Source organism: Zea mays, chromosome 4 (genome assembly GCF_902167145.1).
Source record: "Zea mays cultivar B73 chromosome 4, Zm-B73-REFERENCE-NAM-5.0, whole genome shotgun sequence".
Taxonomy (NCBI): Eukaryota; Viridiplantae; Streptophyta; class Magnoliopsida; order Poales; family Poaceae; genus Zea; species Zea mays.
In genome coordinates this window covers 103721605-103734284 of record NC_050099.1, presented here as the reverse complement: position 1 = coordinate 103734284, position 12680 = coordinate 103721605, and the positions used below count along the sequence as shown (strand labels likewise).

At 45.6% G+C, this 12680-nt stretch overlaps 1 long non-coding RNA gene across 1 annotated transcript; it reads left to right on the top strand.

Moving 5' to 3' along the window:
- The first annotated feature begins 646 nt into the window (after window positions 1-646).
- Window positions 647-10721, top strand: LOC109945537 (uncharacterized). The gene is made up of 3 exons (XR_002268752.2): window positions 647-1377; window positions 2048-8588; window positions 9265-10721. It is a non-coding gene; the product is annotated as an uncharacterized lncRNA (long non-coding RNA).
- The last annotated feature ends 1959 nt before the right edge of the window (window positions 10722-12680 follow it).

Here is a 12680-nt window from a genome sequence, read left to right as displayed (position 1 = left end):
AAAATAATTTGTATCGCGCGTTGTCTGAGAAAAATCGTGCGCGAGGTTATAATCCAATTTATTCTTCAGCACGCTGTTTCGAAGACAAAATCGCGTATACGTTCGCAGATATTATTTCGGCTAATTTCGGTCGAATCAAGCAGAACGAATTATCAGTGCCGAAATCAGTTTATTTCGGTCTGTTGTTCTCGCCCAAATCCAAATCTTCGGATGTAACCAATTATTAAACCATTCGATATATAATTGAGCCTCGATTCACTGGTAAATCATCCGTGACCGTGAAACCAAATGTTCAAACCGCGGGTAAATTTATCAGGATTTCGAATCGAATCAAACCTGGTTCAAATTTTATCGCCGGTTTTGTTTGATTCGACCTGTTCATATTTTTTTAGACCCAGATTTCAGAACTCCAAAATATCTACATGTTTATTTTGTTAATGGTTTGGAGAAGAAAAATCAAAATTCTCTTTATCTCTCTAAGCCTCATTTCTTTCTTATCTCGATATTGTGTGCATGTCAATTCAATGGAAAAAAAAATCCCGACGTCCTTGTCTCCTGTTTGATTTTTTTTCCTAGCCCTTATCCACGTTACTCTCTTTCGCAAGATTTTTCCAGCCGATCTTTATCCCTTCCACCGCCCCTGCCCTGCTCTTATATCTCACGCGCGTCAGATCCCTGTGCTCGGCGTCCATCCTCTTTCTCACCGTTGCTGCACGCCAGGAGCAGGCCCTCGACCTCCCAGCCGAGCGGTCCTTGTTCCCATGGCGCGTGCTCGACTTCAGCCAGGAATCCCTTTGCCGTTGCCATGACAGCCGCCGGCCGAGTCTCTTCCTGTCGTGTGTCCAGTCCTCTGCGCAGCGCGCGCGCCTGGCTCGCTTCTCTTGCGCGCGGTCCTCTGTTCCTGCGCGCCTGCGCGCAGCTCGCTCCCTGGCTCGACTCTGCCCAGTTGGTGTCCTGCTCGCCGGTCGAATTCTTTGCGTCGCACGCGTAGCGTTTTGTTATTCCTGCGCGTGCTGCCGCAAAGCTCCATGTTCAGTTCGCCTCCGTCGCGTTGTCGTGCGCGCGAAACTGTTTGCAGTCGATATCAAGTCCGTGACACGCGCGCCGGACACGGTAAAGCGTTGCGTGGGCTTGTATCCGAGTCCGCCCGACCGTGACCTCGCTTTGCTTCTTGTGTCGCTACTCGCCAAGTCCTTTCCCCAGTCCGCGCCATAAAATTCACTCGGACACGATCTCGTCGTCGTTCCGTGCGTCATCAAGAAATCCCGAGAATCGGGTGAAGACGAAGCTAGCAGCATGGTATTTACCAAGTGCTCGACACAAGAGCTAAACCAGAATCCTTGCCGTGTTCGCGGATAGCGCGTCAGATTTAGAATGGTAAGCCGATTTAAAATTTTTGTTAGCTTAATTATTGAAGTAGTTCGATGAATGTGATATGCTTATTTTCATGATTTTGAAGCAGTCGTGTCACGGTAGGATTAAATACATGTGAAGTACAATGGAGTTAATAATGCAAAAGATAGATTAATTTAGGTAATATTCGGGCGAGCTGATGTTGAAAGAAATAAGTTTAGTATTCCTATTAGCTAGTTAATAGAATTTTCTAGTGTCGTTATGTCAATTTGATTAATTGATATGGTCGATGCCATGTATAATTAGTTAGTTTATTCTAGTCATGATATCCTTTGTTAATGATCAATTAAATACCCTAGATAAATACCTAGCATTACCGAAATGAGTGAAAGTGAATAATATCGATAAGTTTGTCTCTGTTAGGATTCAATCCAGCTAAGTTAAAAATAATGTAGATGATGAGTTGTGTCTAGGCTAATTATGTTTAATGCGTTGTTCGTGATGTTTGCGTTAGGTTCGTTTAATCTAGAAAACCGTGATTATTGCGCTTAGTCGTACGCTGATAACTAGTGTTTTCCGTAGAAAATAGTACAACGTCTCGCCGCTAGGTGTTTAATTCACCGTCGTGTAGCCTTATTTAGGTTTGTGATATTCTTGTTTATATGCATTCATGTGCATTATGCAAATCATTTAGGTACGTTGATTAACCACGAGATGCGGAGAACTTGAGTCAAGTCGACCCCAAGCGTGGGCTAATCCGTAGGATGAAGCTGATGGACCAACCTGAAGATGGTTAAATCAAGCAAGTGCTCGGTCGAAGAATACTCGTCAAGCGGACGTCACCTAACAACACTAACCTAGTGTTACCCAGGCAATCCCCGGTGCATGCAACCCCTTCCTTGTGTTTTTAAATAATTTTTACACACTTTAAGTCTAGCGAAATGTGCATTACGTTTATAGGAGTTGCTTGGAAACCCTTTGATGCATTGCCTACCTTGAAATCCATACCTTTTATAGATACTTCTGATGAAGTATCAAAATATGATTTACAAAAAATGCTTAGCCCTGCTTATAGGCAGATAGAGTTTGTCCTTTGCACTTATGCCTAGCTCAGGTTGATCCTGAGGAAGGATGACCTCTACCTGCACGGATATTTTCATTGGGAGCATGGTGGGATCTTACTGTAAAGTTCCCTATAATGCTCTTTTCATCCTAAGGAATACAAACAATCCTAAGGGTGGAAGTACTTAAATCGGGACTTGGGCTAGGAACAGGTGATGCTCCGCCCGGGTCAATTAAGGATTGGATGCGTATGTAGGCCTGATAGATCAAGGACTATCTTAACTAGCCACATGCCCTGGAAATGGGACAGGGTAAGCTTGAACCCGGCTATTCCATACGTGAAAAGACAACCGCGCACTGGGCGTGGGAGATGGTGGGAGTAGCGTGTGCCCTCCTGGCTAGAGGCTGGATGGAGGAGTACTGTGCTCCCGGGTAGCGCGGACCGGTTCACGTTGTGGAGGATCTGTGGGAACGGTTGACATATGCAAGGGTTAAGTGCTACATATGTCGTGTGGTTAGAGATCCTCAGCTGAGTAAATCGATTCGGATCGCCGTTATATCCCCGGAGAGTGGAGACTTGATCACTGACCTGCAACCTAAGTCAGGATGTGAACCTCATGAATAAAAATGATGTTGTATTGATGAGATGGTGAAATTAGACCAGATGCAAACAGAGTCTATTAATATTTAATCTGGCGTTAAAATATTGAAAGTAAGGACTCACTTTAGTAAGCTCTTTCTGCAAAAGTATCTAAGTTGATTCTTGCTAAAGCCTCTCCTTGATTCCCAAATCCAGCATATCCTTGAGAGTCTTTTCTTTAGTCGGGTAAGACTTGCTGAGTAATTCCATACTCAGGGTTTTATTCCCTGTTGTTTTTCAGGTTTAGTTTTGTGCTGCTGATAATGGTGTTTAAGTGCCGGTGGGCTCGGCCTTCTTATAAGTCTAAGTACTTCTTCTATACTTCTTAATGAGGATGGTCACTTGAGCTAGCATATATTTCAAACTTATAATTTTGTAATCACTCCGATAAAATAATGTAAAATTTTTGTAACCTGTAAAATTTGGTAGTAAGATTTCCGCTGCAACAATATTGGTGTGTGTGATTTGTGTTACTTAATCCCGCGGTTCTGGTTGAAAGTGGTTTATCCGATGTCCTTGGGGCAATCGGACAGATCCTGTTGAGTTATCTGGTGCACATGCATGGTCGTCTGAGGTCTTTGGGACAAGGACGGGTGCATGTGGGCCCAATAACTTGGAGGTTCTACCACAGCTGGTATCGGAGCTGGATTAAGTATGTACGATCACATACGTATTTTCAAAACAAAAGTTTTGGTTTTAGAATACCTATCTTCAACTAAACATATTGTTTGGTTTTGAAAAACAGATTTGAAAAACTATAATGCTAGCGACATCCTCTGTTAAGCCCTAAGTTAAGGACTATTAGGTGGCTTATTTGAAAACCACTAACCCACAACCGGGGGTATTGCATACATGCGTATTGTTATTTTGAGGTCATTCAGTTTTGAATGGATCGACGATCAGGTAAGGTGAGATGTGAGAGCATGACCGAACAAACGTCGGTCTAGGGAAGTGCTTAATTGTGGCGCTTGATTATATACATGTTTTACATATGTATATATGAAGGCTGCGATGTGGAGTAATTACTTTTCTGGGAATTCAGTACCCCATGGATGTGTATGGGTATACAGACATGGGAATACTGAGAAGTTTAATGTACTTGTAACGACGCACCTACGCCCAGGTAAGAAGGTGAGTTACCATAATGAGTTACCCTATGGTAAAAGTGTGGCAACGACGCCTATGCGTGGCTCAGCGCTTAATGATGAGCTGGCCTCCATATAGCAATATATGGAGTATAAACTGTGATAAACTGTCATGTGTGAATTGCATCATTGGGAAATTGGGCTGTGATGGAATTTTCTGCAGGTACACTAACCTCGAAAACGTATGTGTAGTTGACGACTAGCAAAATACCGTGAGAGTCGCAAGTATGCCACCGATATAGAACGCTATCGCCACATTATGTTGGCAAAATCAGTGAGGACGAATAAGACGAGCATGCATCCTGATTGTTGTATTATGTTTGTCACCTATACACCCAATGCTTCTCTCATCCTTATTCCAGAAACCAGTGATTGTAGATAATCTGGTGTAATGTTGAATTATGAACTTCGATAAAATAGTTGTTCTCCGTTCCTTAGGTATTATGTTTAGATGCTATATGTGTGCTCTTGTGCTTAATGTGTCGATAGAAGGTTAGTGACTTGTTTGCCTAAACCCAAATCTAGGCCATGTTCTTAGTTGGTGAACCATGACCAAAGTTGATTTTTCCGTTACCCCTCTTTGATCCAAACTTATACAAATAAATGTTTAGATAATTTCTTCGTTGGACAAAAAGGGTACTTAATCTTAAAATAAGAATCTCGACTCATATTTTCATCTTAGACCATGCCCTTATTCGATTGGCGCAAGCTGATATCCCTAATTCCAGCTTGCCTGTTCTTGATAATCACATCATTGTTTTATCGACCCAACCTAGGAAAGGCATGTCTCGTCATTTTCATGAGTTTGATGCCTTTGATTTCCTCATTTCTATCGAAGGCATATCAACTTAATCTCATGATTATTTTTACTCCGCATCTAGTTAGATACTAATCCTTGACCTTGTAATCTCTATGATGGACATAGAAATATGCTTGGGGCTAGATTAACAGTCTCCCATCATACTCCCTTCATCAACCAGTTTAGGTTATGGCCATGTCTTATTCATTTCATTGGGCCATGATCTATTTGTCTCTCTACTTGTAACCATTCTTACAGGTGGAGTCTCTTTTTTATATTGTCATCCTTGCCCAGTCTAGTTGTGTGGCGCGAGATTTCTCATTGGTTACATCTGGTAATGGTGTTATGACTAAAACCGATGGTGCCGCGATGAGACCGAGGGCCTCCTGTGAATGTATACACATGGTTGTGCTGCTCGGCACATGCTGGTATCATGGTTAGTAGTTGTAATCCATTATGAGACTATATCAATGTGTTATCTTAGCACAATCTGTTTTTGCTACGTGAGATTCATTATTGGTGCCAGTTCGGTGATGGTGTCATGATTAATGACTTACGGTGCCGCTACGAAACTGAGAGCCCCTTGTGAATGTACACGCAAGGTTATGCTGCTTGGCGCATGCTGGTATCGAGGTCTCTAGTCATGATCCATTGTGGAACTACACTGATGTGTGATCTTCCGTGGACTCCTCCCTTGAAACAATTTCTATGTTGTTTGTCAAATGGCCAAGCAACATCTATCATCTCTGTTGGATCAAAAGGGGCATACCACTTTTAGGCGTGGTCTCTTTTCTTTTGATCTTGGTAGTGACTACTTATAGAAGTTCCCTTTACATCCTTTGTGTAAAGGCGAAGTCTTGGAGGTTTTTAGTGTCGAGAGACCACTGATTAGCTCTCAAAATGGAGATTGGATTTCCCCTGCTGCTGAGATGCATGAGTTGTTCATTTGCTCTCTTGTTTAATCCATGTATTCCCTAACCAAGTGGATAATTCATCTCGCATGAAGAAACGGACGAACAACCTGACCAAATGAATTTCTACCCAAATGCATGATCAATTGTTAATAAGAGTGAACTCTCAACCCTTGGCTCACCGATGGTACTGAGAGGACCTACTCAATGTCAAAGGTAGTTCGACAAGTTGGTTTTACTAACTTGTAACTGCATTGTGATCAAAGGTCGAGTTTAGGGATCGTTTTGTCGAGTTATCTAAACCCACTTTGGTTCAAACTATCCTAAGAAGGTACTTATAAGAATCAAGATTAAGTCGGCCAGTAACCCCTAATCATCATTCTAGTCACGCCTCGATCGCCTCATGTGTGCTTTTCCAGCATGTGTGATCAAGTCGAGTCGTGCTAAGTATTTGATGAAATGGATTGGTCACGAAGTCAACATCAATGGATCTCTCCCTTGATATTTTCTCGAATCTCTATCATCTTTTATGGACTTGGATTCTCTGGCTAACACGAGTTAACCGTGATGTTGTTCGACATACGCACTCATCTCGTGTGTTATGAACTTACCGTGGCCACTTGTTGGTAAACCTCTTTCTGTGTGTTTTACCCAAGGGGTTGCATCTGATTCTGTTTGGGTAAAATCGCGTATTTACCGCTCGCTCAACAGACTCAGATAGTACAGTGTCATCAGAAAAAAAAGCAAACTGCACACATGGAACCCTATGTGTTCTTCTGGCAGGCATTGTCTCTATTGTTGGACATCTCTAAATTAGCCTAAGACAATACATGTTATGTCCACTAGAGAAACAACCTCCTAAGGCACTCGTCTTTGCTTAGAGTTGTCTTATGGTTATCGCTGATATGGACATGTGTTACATGTTTCTCTACTTTTAAAAGTCTTTCGTTCCGAATCTCGGGACGAGATTCTTTTAAGGGGGGAGGGCTGTAACACCCCAGGTGTTACTGTACGTAAACAGCGAATATGGACGTAAGTACGGGATATTAATAAGAATAACAGTCTCTCTGTTTTAATCTGTTTCGTCTGTCGTTAGTTCGACATTGTTTTTATTTTTATCTATCCGGGCTCTTCCTAAATTTTTGTGATGTTCGGAACATTGTTATTCCGAAAATCGGTGCGTCCGATGATTATTTAAAATTCATCGCTTGCGCGAATACGAATTCGGAAGCTCGAACCACTTGGACGATTTTTATCCTGAACAAATTAATTTGAACTCAACGACTAAAATGTTCGGGACAAAATAATTTGTATCGCGCGTTGTCTGAGAAAAATCGTGCGCGAGGTTATAATCCAATTTATTCTTCAGCACGCTGTTTCGAAGACAAAATCGCGTATACGTTCGCAGATATTATTTCGGCTAATTTCGGTCGAATCAAGCAGAACGAATTATCAGTGCCGAAATCAGTTTATTTCGGTCTGTTGTTCTCGCCCAAATCCAAATCTTCGGATGTAACCAATTATTAAACCATTCGATATATAATTGAGCCTCGATTCACTGGTAAATCATCCGTGACCGTGGAACCAAATGTTCAAACCGCGGGTAAATTTATCAGGATTTCGAATCGAATCAAACCTGGTTCAAATTTTATCGCCGGTTTTGTTTGATTCGACCTGTTCATATTTTTTTAGACCCAGATTTCAGAACTCCAAAATATCTACATGTTTATTTTGTTAATGGTTTGGAGAAGAAAAATCAAAATTCTCTTTATCTTCCTAAGCCTCATTTCTTTCTTATCTCGATATTGTGTGCATGTCAATTCAATGGAAAAAAAAAATCCCGACGTCCTTGTCTCCTGTTTGATTTTTTTTCCTAGCCCTTATCCACGTTACTCTCTTTCTCAAGATTTTTCCAGCCGATCTTTATCCCTTCCACCGCCCCTGCCCTGCTCTTATATCTCACGCGCGTCAGATCCCTGTGCTCGGCGTCCATCCTCTTTCTCACCGTTGCTGCACGCCAGGAGCAGGCCCTCGACCTCCCAGCCGAGCGGTCCTTGTTCCCATGGCGCGTGCTCGACTTCAGCCTGGAATCCCTTTGCCGTTGCCATGACAGCCGCCGGCCGAGTCTCTTCCTGTCGTGTGTCCAGTCCTCTGCGCAGCGCGCGCGCCTGGCTCGCTTCTCTTGCGCGCGGTCCTCTGTTCCTGCGCGCCTGCGCGCAGCTCGCTCCCTGGCTCGACTCTGCCCAGTTCGTGTCCTGCTCGCCGGTCGAATTCTTTGCGTCGCACGCGTAGCGTTTTGTTATTCCTACGCGTGCTGCCGCAAAGCTCCATGTTCAGTTCGCCTCCGTCGCGTTGTCGTGCGCGCGAAACTGTTTGCAGTCGATATCAAGTCCGTGACACGCGCGCCGGACACGGTAAAGCGTTGCGTGGGCTTGTATCCGAGTCCGCCCGACCGTGACCTCGCTTTGCTTCTCGTGTCGCTACTCGCCAAGTCCTTTCCCCAGTCCGCGCCATAAAATTCACTCGGACACGATCTCGTCGTCGTTCCGTGCGTCATCAAGAAATCCCGAGAATCGGGTGAAGACGAAGCTAGCAGCATGGTATTTACCAAGTGCTCGACATAAGAGCTAAACCAGAATCCTTGCCGTGTTCGCGGATAGCGCGTCAGATTTAGAATGGTAAGCCGATTTAAAATTTTTGTTAGCTTAATTATTGAAGTAGTTCAATGAATGTGATATGCTTATTTTCATTTTTTTGATTTTGAAGCAGTCGTGTCACGGTAGGATTAAATACATGTGAAGTACAATGAAGTTAATAATGCAAAAGATAGATTAATTTAGGTAATATTCGGGCGAGCTGATGTTGAAAGAAATAAGTTAAGTATTCCTATTAGCTAGTTAATAGAATTTTCTAGTGTCGTTATGTCAATTTGATTAATTGATATGGTCGATGCCATGTATAATTAGTTAGTTTATTCTAGTCATGATATCCTTTGTTAATGATCAATTAAATACCCTAGATAAATACCTAGCATTACCGAAATGAGTGAAAGTGAATAATATCGATAAGTTTGTCTCTGTTAGGATTCAATCCAGCTAAGTTAAAAATAATGTAGATGATGAGTTGTGTCTAGGCTAATTATGTTTAATGTGTTGTTCGTGATGTTTGCGTTAGGTTCGTTTAATCTAGAAAACCATGATTATTGCGCTTAGTCGTACGCTGATAACTAGTGTTTTCCGTAGAAAATAGTACAACGTCTCGCCGCTAGGTGTTTAATTCACCGTCGTGTAGCCTTATTTAGGTTTGTGATATTCTTGTTTATATGCATTCATGTGCATTATGCAAATCATTTAGGTACGTTGATTAACCACGAGATGCGGAGAACTTGAGTCAAGTCGACCCCAAGCGTGGGCTAATCCGTAGGATGAAGCTGATGGACCAACCTGAAGATGGTTAAATCAAGCAAGTGCTCGGTCGAAGAATACTCGTCAAGCGGACGTCACCTAACAACACTAACCTAGTGTTACCCAGGCAATCCCCGGTGCATGCAACCCCTTCCTTGTGTTTTTAAATAATTTTTACACACTTTAAGTCTAGCGAAATGTGCATTACGTTTATAGGAGTTGCTTGGAAACCCTTTGATGCATTGCCTACCTTGAAATCCATACCTTTTATAGATACTTCTGATGAAGTATCAAAATATGATTTACAAAAAATGCTTAGCCCTGCTTATAGGCAGATAGAGTTTGTCCTTTGCACTTATGCCTAGCTCAGGTTGATCCTGAGGAAGGATGACCTCTACCTGCACGGATATTTTCATTGGGAGCATGGTGGGATCTTACTGTAAAGTTCCCTATAATGCTCTTTTCATCCTAAGGAATACAAACAATCCTAAGGGTGGAAGTACTTAAATCGGGACTTGGGCTAGGAACAGGTGATGCTCCGCCCGGGTCAATTAAGGATTGGATGCGTATGTAGGCCTGATAGATCAAGGACTATCTTAACTAGCCACATGCCCTGGAAATGGGACAGGGTAAGCTTGAACCCGGCTATTCCATACGTGAAAAGACAACCGCGCACTGGGCGTGGGAGATGGTGGGAGTAGCGTGTGCCCTCCTGGCTAGAGGCTGGATGGAGGAGTACTGTGCTCCCGGGTAGCGCGGACCGGTTCACATTGTGGAGGATCTGTGGGAACGGTTGACATATGCAAGGGTTAAGTGCTACATATGTCGTGTGGTTAGAGATCCTCAGCTGAGTAAATCGATTCGGATCGCCGTTATATCCCCGGAGAGTGGAGACTTGATCACTGACCTGCAACCTAAGTCAGGATGTGAACCTCATGAATAAAAATGATGTTGTATTGATGAGATGGTGAAATTAGACCAGATGCAAACAGAGTCTATTAATATTTAATCTGGCGTTAAAATATTGAAAGTAAGGACTCACTTTAGTAAGCTCTTTCTGCAAAAGTATCTAAGTTGATTCTTGCTAAAGCCTCTCCTTGATTCCCAAATCCAGCATATCCTTGAGAGTCTTTTCTTTAGTCGGGTAAGACTTGCTGAGTAATTCCATACTCAGGGTTTTATTCCCTGTTGTTTTTCAGGTTTAGTTTTGTGCTGCTGATAATGGTGTTTAAGTGCCGGTGGGCTCGGCCTTCTTATAAGTCTAAGTACTTCTTCTATACTTCTTAATGAGGATGGTCACTTGAGCTAGCATATATTTCAAACTTATAATTTTGTAATCACTCCGATAAAATAATGTAAAATTTTTGTAACCTGTAAAATTTGGTAGTAAGATTTCCGCTGCAACAATATTGGTGTGTGTGATTTGTGTTACTTAATCCCGCGGTTCTGGTTGAAAGTGGTTTATCCGATGTCCTTGGGGCAATCGGACAGATCCTGTTGAGTTATCTGGTGCACATGCATGGTCGTCTGAGGTCTTTGGGACAAGGACGGGTGCATGTGGGCCCAATAACTTGGAGGTTCTGCCACACATACGACATGAACCCCTCCACGATAGTTGGGAGTGCCTGCAACTCCTCATGTACCCACTCCAGGCAGCAAAGTCCGGGCTCTCGGTCCGGCACTTCGAAGTCACCAGTCCGCGCGCCCAGCTCATGGTATGAATCCATAAGCTGTTTGCGCGTCCGCTCAGCCTCCGCTCGCGTCGCAGCCTCGGCCCTTTCCACACGGCTCTCCAGGGCGCTGAGCCACTCCTGCTACTGCTCGGCGCGCTCCCTGGCAAGATTGCCCTCCGCCCGCGCCAGATTGGCCTCCGCCTGCGCAGCCTGCGCCTTGGCGAGGGCCTCGTTGGCCTCCCTCCTCTCCCCCGCCAGTTGGCGCCGGAGGTCAGTCTTCTCCCCCTCCAGTGCGGCCACCTTGTCCGCCAGCTTGCGGCACTTACTGTCGGCGACCGATTTTTCCCGGACGGCGTCAGCATGTTGCGTCCGAAGTCTCTCGACTTCGGCAGACACAACCGCCGTGAGGGCCCCCGACGCCGCGCGGTCTGCGAAGTCAGTCGCCTGCAAAACACACGTAAGACCGCGGCCCCAACAAAGCCGGCAAAAAAACCCGAAGTCTAGCTCAACGGACCTGATTTAGCGCCTCCTTCATCTCCTTCAGCCGGCGGGACACAGCGCCCGCCTCGTCCCTGACAACTGCGAGTGCCGGCATCTCGCCTCCGGCACTAAGAGCACCGCCCTTCGCCTTCGGCACTACGGCAGCCGCCGTGGACGCCGCGGAAGGCGCAACAATAACAAGTTGGCCTTTCGTCCGACCCTGCGACGTATCAACGAACTATAAAAAAAAGAGCCAACGGCTTACCACCAAGATAGTCGTCCACACTAATATCAGTGGCGAAGTCGGCGACGGCCTTGCCCGGCGATGGCAACCCTCGGGCCGCCTTCGCGACCTCCGGTACCCTGCTGGACGCCGGCAAAGCCTTCGCGGGTCTGGAACCACCGGCGCCAGCCGCAGCCTCTGACGCCTTGCTGGATGCAGGAACGGCCGACTTCGCCGCCAGCGGCGGCTTGCCTCCACCGGGGGCAGCAGCCTTCGCAGCCCCTCGCTGCCTCTTCGGCCTGGCTTCGTGAAGCCTGACAACCGCCTGGCGCTTCTGAGCAGCTCCCTGGCGATCCTTGTCCATCACTGCCGACACAACAGCAGCAATATTCCGCCCGTAAGGAAACACTTTCCACTCACGAACCATGCGAGATGTAAAAAAGTCTTCGCCGGCCGCGCGGGGGATAGGAACATTCCTAGGCCACCAACCCCCGGTAACCCTCAGCATCCGCGCCGAAGACTCCCGGAGCTCGGGAGAAGACATCCTTCCCCCCGGGGCCACGCATGTCCTCATCAACTCTCTAGCAAAACCATCGGAAACCCCAAGTCCTCCCATAGCAGTACCTAGTTTCCTCTTCTTAGAGGATGGGGCGGCTGCCGGCGCAGGGTCGTCTCCAGACTCTACCACCGGCTTCTTCCCGCGGCGGTCCACATCGTCTTGACCGGGATAGCCGTTATACGGCAGTCGATTCAATTCAAAAACCCTGTTCAAACGGTCGTTCGACCCGCAGATATCCCAGCTACGCTGGCCCTCTGTCCTCGGCACGTACCGGCCAACGAGCCACACCGCCCCAACCTCCGCCTCACGCACAAAGGCGGCCGGATCGCGGCTTCGCAGATCCAGCACGAAGGCAGGACTTCGCACCATCTTCCCACCATGGGAAGGCATCTAGCGAGGGCACACTTCGCCCAACGCCCAGCCATGCGCCA